The 22,242-nt window shown below is 49.0% G+C and overlaps 2 long non-coding RNA genes across 8 annotated transcripts in view; one reads left to right on the top strand and one right to left on the bottom strand.

The window, feature by feature from the left end:
- Positions 1-22,172, bottom strand: part of LOC135967909 (uncharacterized) — a 36,412-nt gene extending 14,240 nt beyond the window's left edge. For 3 of the 7 annotated variants that reach the window (XR_012425069.1, XR_012425067.1, XR_012425068.1), the window contains exons 1-2: positions 21,722-22,172; positions 339-461 (exon numbers count right to left, since the gene is read on the bottom strand). This is a non-coding gene — a long non-coding RNA (uncharacterized lncRNA). Of the gene's footprint in view, positions 1-338 lie in introns of all 7 variants that reach the window. The other 4 variants (XR_012425072.1, XR_012425070.1, XR_012425071.1 and 1 more) reach the window with 2 other exon arrangements.
- LOC135967907 (uncharacterized) overlaps positions 1-22,242 on the top strand; it is a 114,129-nt gene that overhangs the window by 82,083 nt on the left and 9,804 nt on the right. The window lies entirely within an intron of this gene.

The raw sequence follows: 22,242 nt of genomic DNA, 5'->3' as shown, positions 1-22,242 counted from the left end.
AGGCAGCAGCACTGGGCAGGAGGGCACTAACGCTCACTAAGCAAAGAATCAATGTTGCTTGCCACAAAAATGAGAGCAGTAAAGATTTCTTCAAACAGAAATGAGTTTGTATCATGATTTGCTCTTAATACATAAGAAAGCATAAAAGTAGGCCTATTAACAATTACATAAGTCTTTAGAGGCCCTTGAACTACTTCTGCCCCGAGTCCTTCCCTTGCTATTGATGGAAATATGGGAGAAACCAGGAGGTCTGAGCGTGGACCTGGCCGTGCTCCCAGGGGCCGAGGAAAGCACCCATCTGTCCAGTCTTCCCTCCACCCCGCGGGGTTCCCTCTTACCCAGACTCTTGGGCTGACGCGGCTCATGCACTCAACAGCGCCATCATTAAACGTTTAGCTTCGCATCACGAGGGCCTCCTCTGGCCTCTTCTGACCACTCCTGAACCTCCAGTCAGCATTAGTCTGCAGGACACGCGTGGACAAAGTTGATGGATCACGGCCTCCAACGAGGAAGGTGCCAGGCAAGGAGTCGGAGAGCCGGGGATGGAGCAGCCCTCACCCAGGGAGGCGAAGGCCAACAGCGGCCACCACCGAGGACCTCCCTTCGCACCCTGAGGGCAGCTCACCCAGGGAAGCGAAGGCTGACGCCGGCCACCACTGGGGGCCTCGAGGGCTCTCCCCACCCCGAAGGCGGCTGCGATCACATTTTCCCATCGCACCAAGAGACCCCTGTATTGAGCACAAACCTTTCCAACCTTCGAATCAATAAGGAATCACAACACAGACATTCCCTCAATCCAAATGGCCAGCACACAAAACAGACATGCAATCATACACATTTCCTGTGGGAAAATCAGTCAGTCTCTGGGGCCTCGCGCCAGGGGTGGGGGAGCATCATGGGGAGACGCCCCAGCCCCAGCCTGGCTCCTCCCTCTATAGCTCCTTTTCCCTCCTCTTCCCCCCGCCCCTTCCCACCCCCTCCTAGCCTCAGAGGCTCCTTCCTCAAATTCTTTCCCCTTGATGAAGTCATTCATGCCCAAAATACAAGGCAAAGTCATGGGGGCTCAAGAGAAAATCCATACCGTGGCTCGCGTTTTAGATTCTCATAAGTTTGAGAATAACCAAGCAAGAATCTTTGGCATCTGAATGGTCTGAAGGATTCTGAGCTCAATGTCCTGCACTGGCCCGGAGTGGATCATGGGTGTCTCGGACATCTTCACAACTCTACACCAGTTATTTTGAAACACACCAGCAGAATAGAACCATGTGAATAGCTGCTTCTCAGTTAAAAGTAGGAAAAGACTCCAAAAGCTGCCCTCAAGGAACAGCCTTCCCATGAGGAGTTTTCTGCATCGGGCCCTTCAGGCACAGGCAAGGCCCCTGGGCCCAACTCCCTCATCCCTGCGTCATCAAGCAGCAAAGACAGTGGGGAATAAAGCAAGTGAAGGAGTCAGTCCCGCACAAAACGGGCTCCAGAAGCCACAGCTACTCTCCCAGTGTGGGAGCCAAGTTCAGAGACCTGGAAACACCAGCATTCCCAGGGAGGAGGACAGAACAATGCCATTTCCCCCTAGTTTAGGGAGACACCACCCCACGTCCTCTGGCCTTAAAAGAGGAGAGACTTCACATACATGATTTCAATGACTCCACCACACACAGAAAGTGGGCTGAGGGCTAACACAACCATATAAATGCCTGGCAAAAACACACTAAATGAACACACAGATAAGCAAGGTTCTCCTGTTATCCACCAAATATTCAGAAACAAATCCAGTAAGCAATCTCTTTGCAATCAAAAGACCAATTCAGAGGTGCAGATTAAAAATAAACATACAACTGAACCCTTAATACACCAAGAACCAAATTCCACGGAAGTGTTATCACATCACCACCTCCCAGCTGAAGGAAGCAGCACTGGCCACTGACCAGCTGTTCACTCGTGGATCAGTGAACGAAAGGCAGTGCTGTCCAGGACAATGATGAGATGTTAACCTGAAAAGGGCAAAATTGCAGAGGCTGGAGGGACCTTCCAGGTAACCCGTCCCCCTCAGTGGACAGAGGACCCCCGTGGGACCACAGAGCCCAGAGCTCCAGTGTGTTCGGGGCAAGGACTCAACTGCAACCCTGATGATGTCCGAACGCCTTCTGCCCTTCTGTGTCTCTGCCCCACTAACAGGGAATCCGTGAATGCTAAGGAAATGTAACGCATTTTACAATACATGTAGATTTTTAGCAAATTAAAGATAAACAGTGACAAACTTTGAGAATTAACTAAAATATAGTTCAGTGAATGCCCAAACTCAAAGCTAGTCTCCAAGAGGTGATAAGCTGTGTGTGGTGGTTAACGCCTGTAAATCCCAGCAGTTGGGGAGGCTGACGCAGGAGAATCACTTGAGCCTAGAACGTTGGGGTTGCAGTGAGCTGTCATTGCACTACTGCACCCAGCCTGAGAAACAGAGTGAGACTGTCAAAAACAAACAAACAAAAACAAATTAAAGGAGTTCAAATGAACTCGCCCATACGCTTTAAATTTTCATTTGGGTACATGGGGTGATCTAGTTCCTTTTTCCCTTGCAATACATGAATAATCTAATAATTAAATATAATCTAACAATTACATGGGAAAATTTAATTATTTTCCCATTTCATTATTCCCTATCTCAGGGAAAAAGTTAAAAGTATTCCCTATTTCAGGGAAAAAGCTAAAAATCATTTTAAACCTTCCTTCCACAAAACAGTGTACTCAGTCATCTCTATCTGCTTGATCATGTGGAATTCAGCTTCACATGTCTACAATACGGTTTTTGTTAAACAGCGTTTATGTAGACAGGCGAGAGAAAGAAACACTTGGTCTATGTAGAAGCAGCAGAAGACACGTTTTAACAGAAAAGGGAGAAGATACCACCGTGTGAATCTGGAAATTCTGTCGTCGTCTTGTCCACACACACAGAAAACACCCAAGCACGTGCCTAGTGTCCAACAGGAGCACAGAAAGGACAGGGTTCCTCCAGTTGTTTAATGACCAGCCCCACTTGTCACCGCCACATAACAAAATCCGCACGGCAACTTCAGCACGTTTCATTCACGATTCCACGGAAATCAGGCTGAAGAACATACAGATGTTTTGCCCACATTTAAAAATCCAAGTGTGGGACTCATAGAAATAAAACACATTATGGGTTCACTTAACTTTTCCAAATTTTTACTTGGAGAAACCTATAAAGTTCTTGTCAGTTACATCCTTAAGTTTTCCAGTAATTTTTAAATGCGAAGGTCAGGCAAGACTTGTAAAGAGGTACACACATACGGCCCGGCGTGGTGGCTCACACCTATAATCCCAGCACTTTGGGAGGCCGAGGTTGGCAGATCACGAGGTCAGGAAACCGAGACCATCCTGGCTAACACGGTGAAACCCCGTCTCTACTAAAAATACAAACAATTAGCCAGGCGTGGTGGCGGGTGCCTGTAGTCCCAGCTACTTGGGAGGCTGAGGCTGGAGAATTGCATGAACCCGGGAGCCAGAGCTTGCAGTGAGCTGAGATCTCACCACCGCACTCCAGCCTGGGTGACAGAGGGAAACTGTCTCAAAAAAAAAAAAAAACAAAGGAGGTACACACATACATGCCATGTTCTTCTCTCAAAGAGACGGGCCCTTTTTTAAGATTCCAGAAGTAAATGGGGTTGTCATCCTGCTTTTGAGAGGATGGGCTGTGTTTTAAGCATGAACAGACTTTCCTCCATGCACCAAGGATGCACCATGGGGGCAGTGCTGCCGCCGCCTCCCCAGTCTCTGCTCAGGGTGGGGCAAGGGGAGCTCCGTTGTCTCCCGTATACACCGTCAACAGGCCAGGTGCTCAGGAGGCGGCTTCCAGGACTCGCTGTAGGCATTCGTCAGCAGGGCAGGCAGTGCCTCGTGCTGGTGGGCATCCAGCAGTAAGGGGGTCTTGCACTTCACTCCCTGGGCCCAGCCGCAGACAGAGGGGAAAGAGACACCTGTATCGTAACTCATGTGTATTTATAGATACACAGAGACTCTGCAGTGCAAGGTGCAGAACTAGAAGGAATCATGGAAATAAGAGGGAAGACATTTGGTTACGACTGGCAGAGTCACCTCAAGCCTCAGCACTTCCTGCCGGAGCCCTCACTGACCAGACTCCTCCAGGGTCACTGCCACTGCCTTGCCCAGCTCATGACAGGGCAGACAGTGACAGAGCCTCAGAACAACCTCCCACTCCTTCCTCACCAGCCCAGGGGATGAGCTGTTCATGAGTGTCCCAAAGCCTGAATGCGGGAACACAGAGGTGACTGAGCAGAAAGGGGGACAGCCACAATGGCCGCGGGTGTGCAGATATTGCGGGGCACCCCAGCAGCCCTTTCCGTCTTAAAGAGGATGGCCACGGGTGTGCTGATGCTCCCGCGTGACCCAGCCGTCCTCTCCACCTTATAGGGGAATGGCCACGAGTGTGCGGATATTCCCGGGTGCCCCAGAGCCCTTTTCACCTTAAGGAGATTTTCACAGTCTCATATCAGTCTCCAAACTATTCAGTGAGGTTGGAGGAGTATCACTGTGGACCAACACTGATTGGCACCAAGTAAGGGCGATTTTATAACCATGTCTCAACCATGAAACAATCAGGTCTTTGGCCATCTGGTCTAAGCTTTTTCTGTAACAAAGTTGGATAATTTAGTTGAACTTTGGTTTTCCAAAGCTTGTTACAGAAACCACATCTTCCTAGGTGTGGCTCTGTGGTGTCACGTGCACACTTCAGTAGCCAGGCTTGCCAAGACTCACGGCACGTTACACGTTCACCTGAGAAGGCTGCTGAATCATTGAGGGCTCTGGCGTGCTCTGAAATGAATTTGCCACTTCAGCCTACACTCTACTCCCTTGTTTGGTTAAAGAAACCCAAAAAGCAGAATTTGTTTTGGCCAATCGCCTGCTGACCCAACTGCAGAGGTTTTAATTAGAGTACTTTCATTGCATCATAGAAAGCAAAGTCATATAGATCAACTCATTATTACCACTCCAAAGGTTTAGTAAATCTCCAGATAATCAGGCAAACATTTTAAGAAGCTACATTAAGGTTTACAATACTCAAAATTTAAAACTACATCCATGCTCCAAAAAACCACCATTCCCATTTTAGATGGCCAAATGCATATGAGAAAGAAAGAAACGTGCTGAGCGCATTTTTTGGGTAATCTTATGGAGAAACTGCCACTTTAAAAATGGCTCTAGTTCCTGGCTCCAGATGGGTGTGGTGGGTTGCCTCACTCAATTTCAACTCCACCTGAAGCTGGGACACTAGAAATCCATTCGCAGACTCCACGGCACCAGAATTCCCACTTCTGGAAACAGCCAGGAATGCAGACCTGTAGCAGAGAATTCTTTCCTGCCCACCCTAACTGTCCTCTGTGGAAGGCAACAGTCAAAGACAAGTCCACCCCCCTAGTCGCAACTGCACCACGAAGAACCATTTCAAGGTGGGAAGTGATTGATCAGTGGGAACAGGCAGTTTAGCTAATCACTTATAAGGCAGAGAAGGGGGGTTTGAAGGCCTGTATCTGGTCTTGTCCTCGGTAAACGGTCATCCGCCAGTCAGCCTAAGCCACATGGGAAGGGGCTTCTTGCAGTAAAAGTGGGGGCGCAGTTGTGGGGATCACTGTTTTACAGGATCACAGGGCTCAGGCAATGTTCAGTATTGTCACACACCAAGGTTTTTACAGTCTGAAGAAAACTACAGTCCTAAAGTGTCAGTTCTCAAAGCCCTTAAGTTCCTCCTGCTAAGATTCCCAGAGTCTCCACTTCTTGCACCGAACCCCAACTTGCACAGGCACCTGCGTCTTCCTCCTGCAGCAAATGCAGATAAGAAGCTGTGGCTCTGCTGCAGTAATGATGCCATGCAGCCCTAACACCACAGCAGAGCAATGGCTCTGGCCTGAATGTCCCCAAAACCTCATGCTGAAACCATCTCCGAAGGGATACATTAAGAGGTGGGGCCTTTGGGAAGTCCTGCTCTCAGGACTGGGGTTGGTGTCCTTGTTGGGAGGCCTAGAGGAGCCCTCCTGCTCCTCCACCACGTGAGTTCTGACGAGACGACCGCTGCCACGCAACACCTGTTGAGATGCTGCCGTCTGTGAGCCACAGGCCCTGGGGCACCAGATGTGCAGGTGCCTTGACCTTGGACTGCCTTGACCTTGGACTTTCCAGCTTCCAGAGCTGTGAGCAATAAATGTCTCTTTACAAATCACCCAATCGACAGCAGCCGGACAGAGACAGTAATGTCACAACATGAGTCACTTTCTCAGTGGGCCAGAGGACTCCCCATGAGCCACCACCGTAAAGCAAGAACTCCCTGGAGGATGGAAAGGGGTTCACAAGGAATTCTACCCAGCACCAGGGTGTCTGTCCTTTCTTGCAGGAAGACAGCTGAGCCATGGCAGGAAACTACAGGGTGGGTGGGGCTGGACAGTAATGTGTCACCTGCTCATCTAAGCCTCAGTCTCCTGCCTCTCATCACGACAGTGGGGGTAACACCCCCCTCACCTGAGCTGTTGGGGGAGGTAAGAGTGCTGGGTGATTAACAATTGTTAGTTCCACAGAAATAAGGCAAAGAATCTGCCCCATGTCTTATAAAACCAAATCAGCCCAGGAATTCCACATCACTACTAATTTGCATGGGAAAATACCAGATTCTCCTAAGTTCTGGCATGTCATTTGTATTAATAAAGTTTGCAGAGTTTTCACATACTAAGTATATAAAACAGGAAAATAAATCATGCAATTTGGAGTCTGAAGCAGGAGACTCACTTGAGCACAGGCGGCGGAGGTTGCAGTGAGCCGAGGCCTCGCCACTGTACTCCAGTCTGGGTGACAGAACGAGACTCCATCTCAAAAAATAAAAAAAAAAAGATTTTGCTGCTTCATACTAGTAAAGTGGGCAGACTCTACATGCCAACTCTTATTCAAAGGTCGCCTAACACTGACTCAGGAACTCTGGCCCTGATGTGCTTGGAGTTTTAATCCTAACAGTGTTAAAGACCACTCCCCCAGGAGCTCTGAACAAGTACTCCAGGTATACGCTGAACAAGACCACACACTCTGACCGAAATCTAACTTCCCAGACCCAAACTACAGAACCACAGAAGACACTGCTTCTGTCCAACTTTGTGTTCTGCCATCGTTTGTGTCCATTATTTCCTACAAACCATCTCATTAGAATTTAGGGCACACAAAAGGCCGATACAACAGGGTCACTTTTCAAAGGTTTGGAGGTGAAGAACAGATACAATGCATTAGCTTCCTATTGCTGCTGCAACAAATTACCACAAATGCAAACCTCCTCTCAGCCCTGGAAGTCAGGAGTCCCAGGGCTGAAGTCAAGGGGTCAGTAGCTTGTATTCCTGCCTGGAGTCTCCCAATTCATAGAAGCCACCATGCAGCTTGACTCACAGCCCCACACCCCTCCTACCACTGCCCCGGCCTCAGCCCTGCACCCCTCCGGACCCTGCCCCTGCCCCACACTCGCCCTCACCCCCACAGCCCTCTGGCCTCTATCTCGTCCTCAGGTCTCCTCCTCTGAGGCAGACCCTCGTACTGCCTTCTCAAAAGGCACATGTGAAGACACTGGACCCACCTGGACAACCCAGGGTCCTCTCCCATCTCACTGTCCGTTACACTCACATCTGCAAAGCCTCTTTTGCCATGGAAACTTCATTAGACTAACAATCATTTAACAAGTCCATTCTAATGATGTGAAAATTGGCATTGTTTTCCTCCTAATGAACAGATCAGTCACCCATGTAACCTATAAATATTTGACTATTAAATATACAATACTGTAGGAGACAGAGATGAGGAAGACGGTTCCTCCCTGAAAGACGACTGGACCCTAGACGGAGGGATAAACATTCTGAACAGAATCAACATAACTCAACATTTGAGTCGGAGAGGTCAAGCAATAAGACGTTCAAAGAAGCAACCAGAAAGTATGTACTGTGCCCGTAGTTCACATCTGCGCCTGGCGTCATGAGCACGAGCATGCGGACACGCACACAGGGCCCAAGTGTAAGATCAAATATAAGGAGCTTTCCACTGTAGTATTTAACTAGATCTTATTACAAAATAGCCTCCTGATTTTTATCCAAAAAGTTCTCTGTAATTAAGGAAATTAATTTTCCCCTAAAAGGCATTTCTCTAGCTATCATTCCATATAAACTAAATGGGCATATTAAAGAAAAAAGACAAGGCCGGGCGCGGTGGCTCAAGCCTGTAATCCCAGCACTTTGGGAGGCCGAGACGGGCGGATCACGAGGTCAGGAGATCGAGACCATCCTGGCTAACACGGTGAAACCCCGTCTGTATTAAGAAATACAAAAAACTAGCCCGGCGAGGTGGCGGGCGCCTGTAGTCCCAGCTACTCGGGAGGCTGAGGCCGGAGAATGGCGTAAACCCGGGAGGCGGAGCTTGCAGTGAGCTGAGATCCGGCCACTGCACTCCAGCCTGGGTGACAGAGCGAGACTCCGTCTCAAAAAAAAAAAAGAAAAAAGACAAATGTTTGACTTTGGGGGTTTGCCTACGACTTGAATAAGCATGATTTTCTTCTGGCCAAGCAGGGAGCAGCTGGACCAGACTGGAGGGAAGGAAGAACAAATTTCCACTCTGACCTCAGTTGGGCACCAGAGTCTTCCCTGTCAGAATGTGGGTGTGGTGCTTCCCACACACCAGCCTCTGACGAAACTCAGCCCAAGGGTGTGGGAAAAGGCTGTCTACTTCTGAAAAATCTACAAAGTGCAGACACATCAAAAGCTTCAGAAGACTGTAAAGGGCCAAGGAGACCACTACACCCTTGGAGTTTACAGAAAATGGTCAGCATCACACGTGCCTGAGGTCCAGGGTCAGCTCCCGGCTGCCGCGACGCCGTGAACGCAGCCCTGGCTTCCCCTCTGATGCAGAGAGCTGGTCACTCTGCCGGCAGCACTCAGAGCTCAGAACATTCTAGAGGAAAGCAACGTGTTCCTTTTAAAATGGGGAACCGGGGCAGCACAACTGAAGCTCTACGACTGTCTCAACTACTGGGTTTCGGGGTAGCATTAGGAAATCGTGAGAATCCAAATCTCAATTTCATACAGATTCCAGATTCACTGCAGGTTCCAGAATTTCCTGAGACATTCTTCCAATTTATCACTCAGGATTCCCTTGCCAAAGCTAATAAAGTCTACATTCCTTACGGAAAACCCACCATAAGCACCACCACAAATAAGATCAACTGACTGACGCCCGCCCTTCGCACCAAACATAGAAACTGTTACTCACACAAGACTGTGCTGGAGGCAGCTCTCAGCTGAAGCCGAATCCGTGAGACTTCATTATCCCCCATTTTGGATCGAGTGTGAAGACTGTCAGCAAACCAGGGCCCCAGTGTAAAGCAGAGAACAGATCCTCTGATGCCTGCCTGAACATTTCCTTCCCACCTCTGTCTTGGATATTGAACACCCTCAGAGCTACTGAGTCACCCACATTTGCAGGTCATTTATCCAGCCACCAGGATAACACAATTATGCGATAAAAATGCCTTCTCAGGGCTTTGTCATACTCAACAAAGAAGCTCAGAAGGCTAGGTAAGCGCAAGAAAGGGGGAAGCGTCCTCCAAACAGACAAAAACCAAGGAAAACCGTGCAGAGACTCGAGAGAGAGCAGAAACACAGCCCGCTGTAGCCTTTCAGGTCCTGCTGGCCGCAGCCCTGCGTTACGTGGCACCATTTCCACAGATGCATCCTGCTGGGCCCACTTGAAAGGTCCCGCTTGCGAGACACTCACCCCCACTTCCAGCTCCTGCAAGACCCGCTGCAGCCCCACTCCATCCTGGGGGCCGACTGTGCAAGTCTTCTCGGCAGAGACCCCTCAGAGCCTACTCAGTGTCTGAGACTGGGAAGCACCAAGGATCCAGAAAGGCACAATCCCGTTCTCCTCGTGCTGCTTTCTGGGTTCCAAGTTGTCTAACGAGTCCTGCATAAACCCCGGGCTGGGGAGCCAGCCAGGGCCCAGCAGCACCCAGCTCATGCGCTCCACTCACCCCACAGAGGACCACGGAGGCCCCAGCACGCTCTGTCCGCGGGGCAAGACACCAGAAACAGCCACAGTTCAGGGTTCTGCCACCCGCCCCGCTGCCGTCATTACCTCCTGGGATCTGAATTCTCATTGGTTGCAAAGGTGATCCCACAGCTCCGCTGCCTTAATTACCTGCTGGGATCTGAAATTGTATTGGTTGGAAAGGGGATCTCATTGCTCAAGCACTCCCTGCTGCCTCCTTGCAAACAACATAAAAAATCCAAAACCCCTTGTAAAGAACGTTTACTATAACCTCAAAACAAGACACATCCCGAGACCAAGGAAGATACACACGCACATCTGACACCCGGTGGACGTCAGTGACCGACGCCACGGCTTCCGTGTGGCGTGTGAAGCAGGAGGCCTGTCACGGTGACTCAGGCTGGGGTCTGAATGGGGGTCTTCCAAGCAACTAGGCAACCAGGACGCACACCCCAAAACCCAAGTCCCCGCACTCATGTACCTGGCAGAAATGCTGCGTGGCCATCGACGCCAGTTGTGAACCAAGACCGATCTGTGTCCTGTGGCCCTCACAACGTCCGTACATGCCTGGGCCCAGCAGAGGCCCGCACGGCACCCTGCTCGCCTCCAGTGGGGGCTCTCTCCTGCCAAAGGGGATGGCCCTGAAGTCCGTTGAGATTTCCAAAGCTCTACAAAGTCGTGCTTCCTCCTGCTTGTTCAGAAGGCCTAAAGCCCTGAAGACACCAGTGAGAATTGACCTAGCCTCTTAAGGCAGCTCAAATACCTAAACACAGGAACGCTGGACCTCTCTGCCCTCGAGAGCAGCCGATAACACACTGGGCTAAGCAGAAGGTACAGATGTCACATCCAGAAGCCAGTGGCGCTCAAGATTGCATTCCAGGAGCCGCCCATGTGAGTCCCTCCAAGGCTTCCAAGTCCCACTTGATTGTTTTCATCGTATCTCTATAACATCAGAGACATTATATCTCACGGTATCTATGAGATCGTCTCCACTTTTATGAGCACATATGCTCCCTGACTTACCATGGGATGAAACTGTTCCAATAAACCCAGCGTAAGCTGAAAATATCCTAAATAGAAAGTGCATTTGACATCATAGTTTCAACTTACAACGGGTTCATCCAGAGGCAGCCCATCTTGGGCCAAACAATGCACTGAGTGTGACTAGTTCACACCATCACAAGGTTGAAAAAAAAAATCAGATATGTAACAATTGGGAGCCAGGGACCCTCTGTATTGGGGCTCCTGTCTTCAGAGACAACAGAAACCTCTTCTTAGACAAGAATCACAATTTATAATCCTCAAAATGTTAAACTTAGTTTAACAATCTAGACGTTCAAACAAAGCCAAAGTAGGCCCACAAGGCCGTTTGTGCCCTTCACTAAGACGCACGACTCTATAATAACCCTCACCACAGCCCCTCAGGGTGGGTCCCAGAGGCAGTTGAGGCTTGTGGCTACGGACACTAACGAAACCAAAATCAGAGTACGCAGGTGCAGTCAAGTCATATGACTTCTCCACTAGCATGTGCACAAATGTTCATCAGCAAATCTCATCTTCGCTTTACCTCCCTCCCATGACCTAAAAAGGAGTCCACTACACACACCCATACACACACACACCACTTCAAAAACATAATTAGTACTTGCATTCAATTCTGGGCATTCGGAATAGACCTAATGGGTGATTAAATCTTTCCTCCAACCCATTGCTTAGTCTTCTTAGAGGATGAAGGATTTTGCATAACACAAGTCAACATATAAAAGATCTGCTATAGAAACAGACTTTCAAGTGGTCCTCATTAGAGTGATTCAACTAATATACAAAGGACCCAACACACAGTGTATATTAGAAGAATGATTAATTTGTTCCCCTAAAAATCCTAATATCTACACAGAAAAAATACCCAATACACATTTTATCATTCTTTACCAGTATAGTCATACAAAGGAGTATCACAAAAGCAAAAGAACACATTTGGTTTGACTCACAGTTCTAAGTTTAATATAAAATTGCTAAAACCACCAAGACAAACATGACTATGAAATATTTAACGATCTTCACCTAAATTCAAGTCACCATTCAACCACCAATACCTCTGCTCTCCTTACGGGAACTTTCCAAAAGTAAATTCTGGAATTAACAGGACAAAATTTTCTGGTGACAGAAATTAGGAAGAAATTGGTTGAAGGCCGTTCCTTGGCTGTCAAACTTTTTCTCAATAATATTTTGTAAAATAAAAGCGTCAAACAGATCTTTACATTAACTTACAATCTATCAAGCAATACTGGAGCAAGCTTTAAATATTAGCCACATTCTGTCAGGGCTGACTAACATTAAATCAGTATCAGTCTCATGTCTTGTAGGATCCACAGCTCATCTTCTTAAAACCACTTAAGATTTCATAATTAACTCAATTAAACAATGTAAGTCATCTCCTTGATCTTTGACATGAAGGGGTAATTTTCCCCCAAAATAGTACCTCTTTCCTTGACATGATTTAATCTGTGGTTAGAGTATTTAACAGGATTTCTTTCCTTCTTAGAAAATAAAATATACACCTTTCCAATATGAAAAACTCTAACTGATAATGCCATAGCTTACCCAGGTCAAAAGCATTTTTTTTTTTAAGTTAAAAAAAGAACCTAACTGCATCTTTGGACCTTATGTGAGGTAGTGTCCAGGGCCACTGGGACCCCTACTTGGCCAGTGTAGCTGGGTACCAATTAAAGACAGAAACCCAAGCATTCACTCAAAGCCCCTTCCCAGCTGTTCATCCTAGTGGAAGAAGCCATGAGTACAAACGAATGCGGCATTCTACGGAGGGCTTTGGGGATAGGCTGCTTGAGAACATCAAAGTGGCTCACGTCCCCCGAGTATAAAGCCAGTGACTGCTCTCAGCTTCCATCCACAGTAGCCAAGGTCTGGAATCACCTGAGTGCCCGTCAACAGGGGATGAAGGGAACGTGGCCCGAACACACACAGGAGCAATACTCCACCACACAGCGGAGAGCCCTGTCATCCGCGGCAGCATGGATGGAGTTGGAGGACATTACGTTAAGCAAACGAGTCAAGCAAGGAAACGGCTCATGTTCTCACTCATAAGCAGGAGCTGAGAGCAGATCTCATGGAGGCCAAAAGTAGGTGGTCAACAGGGCCCAGCAGAGCCCACTCATAAGCAGGATGGGCAGAGGCTGGTAATGTGCACAAACACACAGCCTAATGGGAACACGAGACCTACTATTGATAAATCAGCAGGGGGATGGCAGTGGGTCATCTACTGTGTATTTCAAAACAGCTAGGAGAGAATAACTTAACATAACCAGCACAAGGAAAAGAAACTATTTAAAGTGAAAGACATCCCAAGTACACAGATTTCATCAATATAGGGGTGAATCAAGGTATCACATGCACTCTGAAAATATGTACGTATATTATGTATCAACAGAAACAAAAACCAATGACAGAACCATTTGCGAAGCACGTGCAGGAGAAGAATGGGAAGCCTGACATGGTGTGGCTGTGTGTCCCCACCCAAATCTCATGCTGAACTCTAACCCTATGTTGGAGGTGAGCCCTGGTGGGAGGTGATTGACTCATGGGGGTGGTTTCTAATGGTTTAGCACAATCCCCCAAGTGCTGTCCTCATGATCGTTCTCCTGAGATCTGGTTGTTTGGAAGTGCATGGCACCTTCCCCTTCACTCTCTCTCCCCTTCCAGCCATGTGAAGACATGCCGGCCTCCCCTTCACCTTCCACTCTGATTGTCAGTTTCCCCAGATGTAGAAGCCTGTACAACCCACAGAACTGTATGCCGATTAAACATTTTTTTTCCTTATTACCCAGCCTCAGATAGTTCTTTATAGCAGTGGAACAACAGTACAGTCCTCAGGACCAGCAATGTTTTCCTTCTACCCAGCGGCCAACAAGGTCCTACACCGTAGCTGGTTTTCCAAAGCTTTGCCAGAATGCTGAAGCTGTTTTGGGGATACTAACTTTCCCCATCTCTGGCAAACCAGATGGGGCATCCTATTTGCCTCTTACCACCTTTCTCAGAGAAACCCCACCTCTGAAACAGCCTCCACCAGGGGCCTCCTTCAGCAGCAACAAAGCTGAGTGTTCCTTGCACTTCCCTTATTCTGAACAAGTCAACATCTTAAGCTTGTTTTTCCATCTTCCCAGCTCATTGAAAAAAATATCTTATGCTTTCTATTTTCCTGACACACACACACATGGAAGAGAAGTGCCGTGAGGGCAGGAGCTCTTGTTTTCCCGGATCTGAGCCTGGCCCTCAAACACTAGCCGAATACTAACACGATATCCAGAGGCAGAAATGCAAATATCCATATGACTTCAAATACCCTAAGGACCTAACAGGCCGAGTGGCCCATGTAACTATGGTGTGCTGGGCCATTCAACTGGTGTCCAAATCCCTGTCCAAGTGAGCTCTTTAATTTCGAGACTTTTCAGACAGCTGTTTTGTTGTTGTTGTTCTGTTTTGTTTTTATTAAAGGGATATGTTACAATTATAATCAAGAATATCCCAGGCCGAGTGTGGTGGCTCGTGCCTGTAATCCCAGCACTTTGGGAGGCCAAGGTGAGCGAATCACCTGAGGTCAGGAGTTCAAGACCAGCCTGGCCAACATGTTGAAACCCCGTCTCTACTAATACAAAAATGAACCAGCCATGGTGGCAGGCACTTATAATCCCAGCTACTCAGGAGGCTGAGGCAGGAGAATGGCGTGAACCAAGAGGTGAGGCTGCAGTGAGCCAAGATCGTGCCACTGCATTCCAGCCTGGGCAACACAGCAAGACTGTCTCAAAAAAATAAAAATAAACCAATACTCCCAGTTAGTTCTTCACCAATGTCAGATACCTCAGTTTAAAGAAAAATATGAAAGCATGTTTTCATATTTCAGTGTTGAATTTAACCATATCTTTTAAGAAGATATGAAGATAGAACTTCCTCAAGGATTGGGGGAGAGAAAAGCAGTTAAGAAAATCTTAAAACCTCAGGAGAAAAACAAATATGGGTTAAGACCTCAAGGCAAAACTTTTTCTTTGCACTTTGATTTCAAAAGAACAGAGATGCCCAAATTATGAACTCTCCCATCTGCATTTTATATTCGTCTGTGTCCTTTGAAAGGCTGGAGATGGGATCCCAGGTTCCAAAGTGCCTGGCCGTGGCTCACATCAGGCGGCATCTTTCACAGCCGTTTACTCCCCTGACTCTGCCTAGAGAGCTCTGTGGCCCAATTTACAAAAAAAAAAAAAAAAAAAGTCCTAATTTACTCACGTTCATCACTTTGAGCAGAGTCTCAAGAAATGAGACAAATATTGAGACTCCACAGAAGCAAGTACTCTCTTCCAAAAAGTCAAGTGTCAGGTTCCCATGAGCCAGGCAGCTTGCTTACAGAAAGCACTGGCTGACTTGCTGGTTGAATGTTAAATGCATTTAAAATGTTAAGTGAGCAAACGCCCCTCCTAGTGGGTGTGCGCGTTGAGCTGGCTGCAGTAGTGATGCAGACCACGTTCTTTCCTTTGGTTTTGCTTCAAGCAGAGCACCCCACACCCAGGAAGAGGCCGAAGGACGGCATCGAGGTCTAGGACAGATTTAAGGAGAGCTGCAGGCTGACTGCCTCATCTGCAAATAGTCTCTCATTTCAGAGAAAATCACTGAACAGAGTTCATAACACGTGAATTTTTAAAATTCATATTTCTAATTTCATCCCATTAGAACTTTTGAACCTCCACCTCCCACCTAGAGAACGTCAGCTCAAGCCGATCACAGCGCAGTGCGATTTTCTATAAATAATGTGCACGCCTGCATCTGAGCTGAGATGTGAATGTCTGGAATGTGCCTGCCAGGCCCAGGAGGAACTGCAGCAAGTGTGGGGACACAAGCCGCTAAGGAATCTGATTTGGAGGGAACTGGAGGCAACTAAAACTAGGTCCACTGGTTTTTCTTGGTAAGGTTTGACCAGGCAAACTGTTATCACTGTTGCTAATTTATGGTAATTGGCATGGGGACTTAACAGTAAGTAATTAGAGTAATTACAGAATTTGCTACTCAATTACAATGGCACAGATTCCTGAGAATGGAAGAACTGTTGCCCAGGAATAGAGTTCAAGAGGTCCTCCCCATGCTCCGAGGAACATGGCATTTCCACGCACCCCTGCTTTGGTCCCTGGCCACCACCATCCTGATCTCGGCCATCTGATGGCATCAGTCCCCAAAGCTGGAAACACCTGACACCTCTTGTCACCCTCCCATCTGCCCTGCCTTCCTCCAGTCCGGGATATTCAGGGATGCCCACATACAGGACCAGGAAACCAGGGTTATCCCAAACCAGTGCCTGCATTCAAAGTCCTCCACGGCAGCACAATCACCAATGGCCAATACTCCCAGAACCTTCCACCTCAAAACGGGAGCACATCTGGATTCAAGCTGACAATGCTGCATTCTCTTTGCCATGTACACATGGAGGCATGTCAGGTTCCACCTAAAGGTATCAGGTTCCACGCTGCTCAGGAGCCCAAACCTAGTCACTCTGCATGATCTCAATTCACCATCCACAGAGAAGCCTGCAGTTTTCCTCTGGTGCACGGTGTGGATGGTGGATGGTGGATGCATTTCCCCTGAAGACTCGGAAACAGAAGCCTGGCCAAGGAGGCCAGTCACCCCAGCCCCTGCAAGGCCCGGACGTGACCCTCTGCTGTCTGCACACAGTACCCAAGTCTAGCAGTGCTGGCTCTGTGGTGGGATCCATGTGGGCCTGCAGAGGACCCGGGGCACAGGAACCGTGCAGCCTGGCTGCAGCCGGAGGCCTAAGGGATCCCCACGAGGCTCTCCAGCCTAGGTGCCCTCACCACAGGCAGAGCCATGCAAGAGAGTTGCCTGCTGAACTGGAAACGCCCCAATCTGCTCAGCCAACACAGAAAGACAACAGCCACCTACAGCTGCTGAGCCCCAAAACGTGGCCACTGGGCCTGAAGGGTTGAATCTGGAATTTAATCTGTGAAGTTCTTTTCAAATGTGTTTAGCTATGTAATCAAATCTTTATTCTAATTCAATTTAAAGGAGCCTCTGGCTATGGGCTCCCTTGTCGGGCTTCACAGCTCCAGGGAGTAAGAATGGGAGAGAGAGAGGCCCAGAGCCTCTCTGCATTCTCCACGTTAATTCAACAAGTCATCATAAGGAAAGGCACTCCAGCAGGAGAGGTGTACACGGGAAGAACTGGGTTGGCCCTGACAAGCATGACCCCCATGGCATCACAGCTGCCTCAGGCAACAGGCAAAAGACAATGATGCCCACCTGGACAGGCCACCGGATGTGATGATGCACCCCCAAGCCCTAGTCCCACAGTAGCCAGAGACCACCTGCTGCTCATCCCGGGTGAAACAGGCAGAGCTACCGGAGCCCTCAAAAGCAGGAAGAATTAAGGAAGCGATTCCCACGACACACGTGACACTCCTTGGAGACAGACACAGGCTTCGCTGTGAAAGTGCAGAGGACGGTGGAGTCCCTAGGCAGGCTGCTTCTTCCAACGATCAGGAAGAAACCAGATCCATTTCCTTGTAGGAGAATCATTTGTACCGTGATTAGACAGAAGACAGAAGGTGGCTGATGTTATCAAATCATCAAGCACCTCACGGCTGCTTCTCCAAGGAAGGCCTGGAAACTTGCAGCCACCCGCGTAGGGGCCGCAGTGTTTACAATGGAGATACGGGTGACCGAGGTCTGGCTTCCTCAGGGAAGCTACATTTGAACTTTCACCACTGAGGAATCGGTCATTTACAGTCACTCACCCTCAATGCAGAAGAGGGCTCAAGACACTGCACCAGACTTCAACACTCAGGGTTGGGGTTAGGGTCAGGGTCAAATTCACACGTTTTACAAGATGTATTTCCTTGGGATGCCAGAAGAGATGCAGCTTCACACCCCTGACCTCCATGGTTTCCTTAGCCCCTTCACCAGTGGATCTCACCAACAGATGACACATCCACGCCTCATCCATGGCAGCACAGAAAACCACTTGGAAGACAGCCACTCCCACCAAGCTTCCTGACTTTGGTGTTTAAAATCTGCATCATTTAAAATCTGCATCTCATACGTGAGATTACACTCCTCCGAACAACGACATTGCCACTGTCATTTCACCCAAAAGGGCTTTAGGAAGTGACACGCGGTCCAGACGCCAGAGGTCGCCGGCCGCCTTACTCTAGCCTAATTCCTTTGTGCCTGTATGGAGGCTTCACAGATACAGCCCATTAATGACTGTATGAGAAGCTCAGGGCATAGACGAACTCAGTGCTGAATTTTTTCCATTTATCACCCTTTGTTTTGTCCAGAAGACAGCTGAGAAAGGCGGGGGCAGATCATCTCCTCGAGTGTAATGACTCTAGCCACTTCTCTTCACCCCAGGTCACCACTCAGTCAACACCCTTTTGAGAAACCAAAGCAATTCTGTTCCCTTCACTCCGAGTTCCAAGCACTAAATTCCTCCGTTTTATCAATTAGATTATCAAGCAGCCGTTTGTAATCTGGACTGCAATCTGATACGAAATTTAAAGCTAATTTAAGTTGCGGTAATAGCTCCTATTCACATTGTAGATAAGGCATGAAGGAAAACTTTAATCTGTTCATAGGACCAACTTTGTAAACAAACCAATTATTCAAGCAATGATTGTCTTCAGTTAGATGCAAATTACTTTGCTCATAAAAGATTTTCCAGTAGGAATTTTTAAATCCATGGTCTGTCTTTTCTGAGCCTGTCTCTGCACCTTCCCCTGAGTGCACAGCAGGACTTCTCAGGGCATCCCATCAGCAGACCCACTGAAGAGAATAAGCCCGCAGCCCCCAGCCCAGGAATCAAGTCCGAGCCCCAGCAGCCCCTCGTCCAGCCGGGGCTTCCTCACCAGCACAGCACCCAGAGGTCTTCCAGGTTTAATGCCACGTGTGCGTGGAAAGTAGAGTGCTGGAAGGAACACAATAGACATTCAACAATGCAAATTCCCCCCTGGAACAGCCCAGCAATCCTCTGTACCTTCCCCCAAAGTACCCATGCTAGGCAGGCGTAGAGTCCGATGGGGGTGCCTAGGAATCGGCATTTAACACTATTCTGATGAATAAAAGTTTGAGAGGTCGGTCAGCGAGAGGCTGTCGTGGCCTCCACTCATTTGCAGGCTCTGAAGAGACACAGATTCAGGTAACAGGCCAGACAGGACAGGACAAGGATGGGGAGGTGGAGGGCAAATTCCATGGACCACCATCCGCCCCGCCATCCCCACTGAGACTCCGTGATTTAAAGAGAGGCAAAGCCAGGGAGAAAAGATGCCCGCACCACACGAGCGACTGAGATTTCACCTAAAGCACGCAGCATGTGGCTGAGGGCCAAGGTTGGGCAAGCCAGGAGCACAGAACGGGGTTCACTGGCCCAGAGGTGTCTCCCACACCCACACCCCGTGCAGACCTCCCAAGCACTGCCTGTGTCTCCTGCCTGGTTTAGTTCCTCCCCGCCTTCTACTGTGTTGGTTTCTCAGCCGCCACCCACCACCACACAACCCTCTCTACAAGCTTGGTGGACTGAAAAGAGAGGGGGCGGGTAAGATCTGGGCTCTGGGGCCAACGTCCTGCCTGAGACATTAGTTCCAACCCACCTAGCTGTGATGTGAGCCCCCGAGATTTCTCAAATGTGAGATGGGAAGCTAACTGAACCCACTCACCAGGACGGCTGTGCAGACTGAGATTACATATAGCCACACCTCGGCATCCACCACACGTGGGACCCCAGTCGTGTTGCCCCTGATGGGAATCCCTCTATCTATGCCCCTTCTGCTACCAGAGCCAACTCCCAGCAGTAGCTGTGGAGGGTGCATCCTCTATTCCCACTCCACTCCCCTCCCATCGCTCCACGCCGTGACCTGCCACGCAGCGGCCACCAGCAAATCCGGCCCCACTGGATAACCGACCACCAGCCCCCCCTCACTTTGGGGCGTCTTCCACTTGCAGTTCCGAAGCAGGCCGAGAAACCGCCCTCAAGGGCAGTCACCTGTTCCTTAGTGCATGTAATGACCTGCCACGCAGGACCACCAGCAAACCCAGCTCCACCATCCAGGCCCCTGTGGATTAACCGAACCCCCACCCCCCACCTTGGAGCGTCTTCCACTTGCGGTTCTGAAGGGGGCCGAGAAACCGCTCTCAAGGGCACTCACCTGTTTCTTATTGCATGTAATGACCTGCCAAGCAGGGCCACCAGCAAACCCAGCTTCACCGTCCAGGTTCTGGTGGGTAACTGCCCCCGTCCCCCGCTTCCTCCTGGGGTGTCTGGGAGGCTCAGAAACTGCCCTCCACGGGCACTCACCTGTTCCTTATTGCACTAATACCTCATTTACAGAAATCCACTTTGACTTTCCAGCACTGCAGTTGTGACAATTTAGCAATCCTGCTTGCAAGCTACAAGAGCTTGAGGTCACGTCCACCTCACCAGTATCCCAGAGACCCAGCACTATCCCACTGTGTTTAAAATTCCAAAATACTCCTTCAAAATGCTACTGGCATTTGCTTTGCACATAAAATGCTAACAACCTTCAAGTGAAACAAATATCTTCAACAGTTTGGTACAACGACATGTGAGTTACACATCTGCCAAGTTGTAAAGCCTCATGCATTTATAACATTTTATGTACGGTCAAATGGTTCATTAATATAAATTATGAGAATCTCTAAGAAACAGGTTTTTTCTGGCATTAGATGACCTAAGGAAAACTGGGTTCTGGCTGGCTTGCGGGCCTGTAGAGACAGACATATCTGCTGACACAACCAAGCTCCTTCCCACTGATGTGGCCTCATCCCAGGCCCCTCACCCGGATGCCTGCAGGCCCCTGGAGGAGCAAGCTGACCTGTCCACATTTCTCAAATGCACAGCTGTTGCTCACACTGCAGATAGAGTTCAAGGCACGAGCAGGCCACCATGCTAAAAATACCACGCAGCGTCCACGCCAGGTGACGGTGGTTTTCACTCCATCCCAAAGCCCCAGGTATGAGTTTACAGCCATGATTACCACATGGATTTTTAGACCCTCGAGACATACTTTGTTTCCTTTTATGCAACAAAGTTAAAAGACTATCACTCAGATATCGGCTCTGAAACTGTGGAATAATTATTTGGGAACAGAGCCTCTGCCAGATCAGGATTAGCACTTGGGAAAACACCCCGTGACCTCGGTCCACACAAACCCATCCAGACCAGAAGCCTCCCGCACTGTAATTTCTGTGGATTTCTGTAAACGAGGTATTACTGCAATAAGGAATAGATGAGTGCCCTTGGAGGGCAGTTTCTGAGCCTCCCAACCACACGGCCACGTTCAGGCTGAAGCCGCACCACCTCCAGAAACACTGTCCCTCGCCGAGGTGTGCCTGGCTTCTCCCTTTTTCCAAAACTTAACAAAACTTGAAAAGGACAGGTCTGTGTAGAAAAACACAAACTACTTGCGATTCCTCTTCCCAGTTCAGGCTGTAGGAAGCTCGTCTCGGCCCTCACCGTGTTCTGACTGTGGCTTGGTTCCCATAAGAAATAAAGTCAGAATTCTAGTCCCTGTCTCCTGGGCAGTGTGGCAGGCATACATACCTTCAGTTATATGAGGAAAGGCGTGGCGAGCCCCCTTCCTTCAGTAAAACTGCACAGTTCCCAGAACCCTGATGCCATCTCCCTCACACCACTGTGAACACCTGGACAGAGCACATTTCAATGCGTGCACATTTGTGGGCTAGTTTTCTATTTCTCCACTAAATCACCCCAAATTTAGCGCCCTAAACTCTGACTTATTTTCTCACATTTCTGGAAGCTGGAGTCCAAAACAGGTCCCACCATCTAACGTCGAAGTGGCGGCAGGGCTGGCTCTGGGGAAGCCACCGTCTCCTTGCCTCCCGCAGCCTCTAGAGGCTTCTGCATCCCCTGGTCCATATGGCACCCACTGTCTTCAGGACCCACAGTGGCTCTGACGGCCCCTCAACTGGAAGACGCAGAAATGTCAGGAGCCCGGGAATCTAGTGCTAAGGCCAAGCCTCCCCACCCTCCCAGCTCCTCACACACTCCCGTGTGAGCTAATATAGATTCCACTTTAACTAGTGTCACCTGTGTAAGGGGTC

This window comes from Macaca fascicularis, chromosome 16 (genome assembly GCF_037993035.2).
Source record: "Macaca fascicularis isolate 582-1 chromosome 16, T2T-MFA8v1.1".
Classification (NCBI taxonomy): domain Eukaryota; kingdom Metazoa; phylum Chordata; class Mammalia; order Primates; family Cercopithecidae; genus Macaca; species Macaca fascicularis.
Note: the sequence above shows the minus strand (reverse complement) of the source record. Positions and strands in the feature narration are given on the sequence as shown.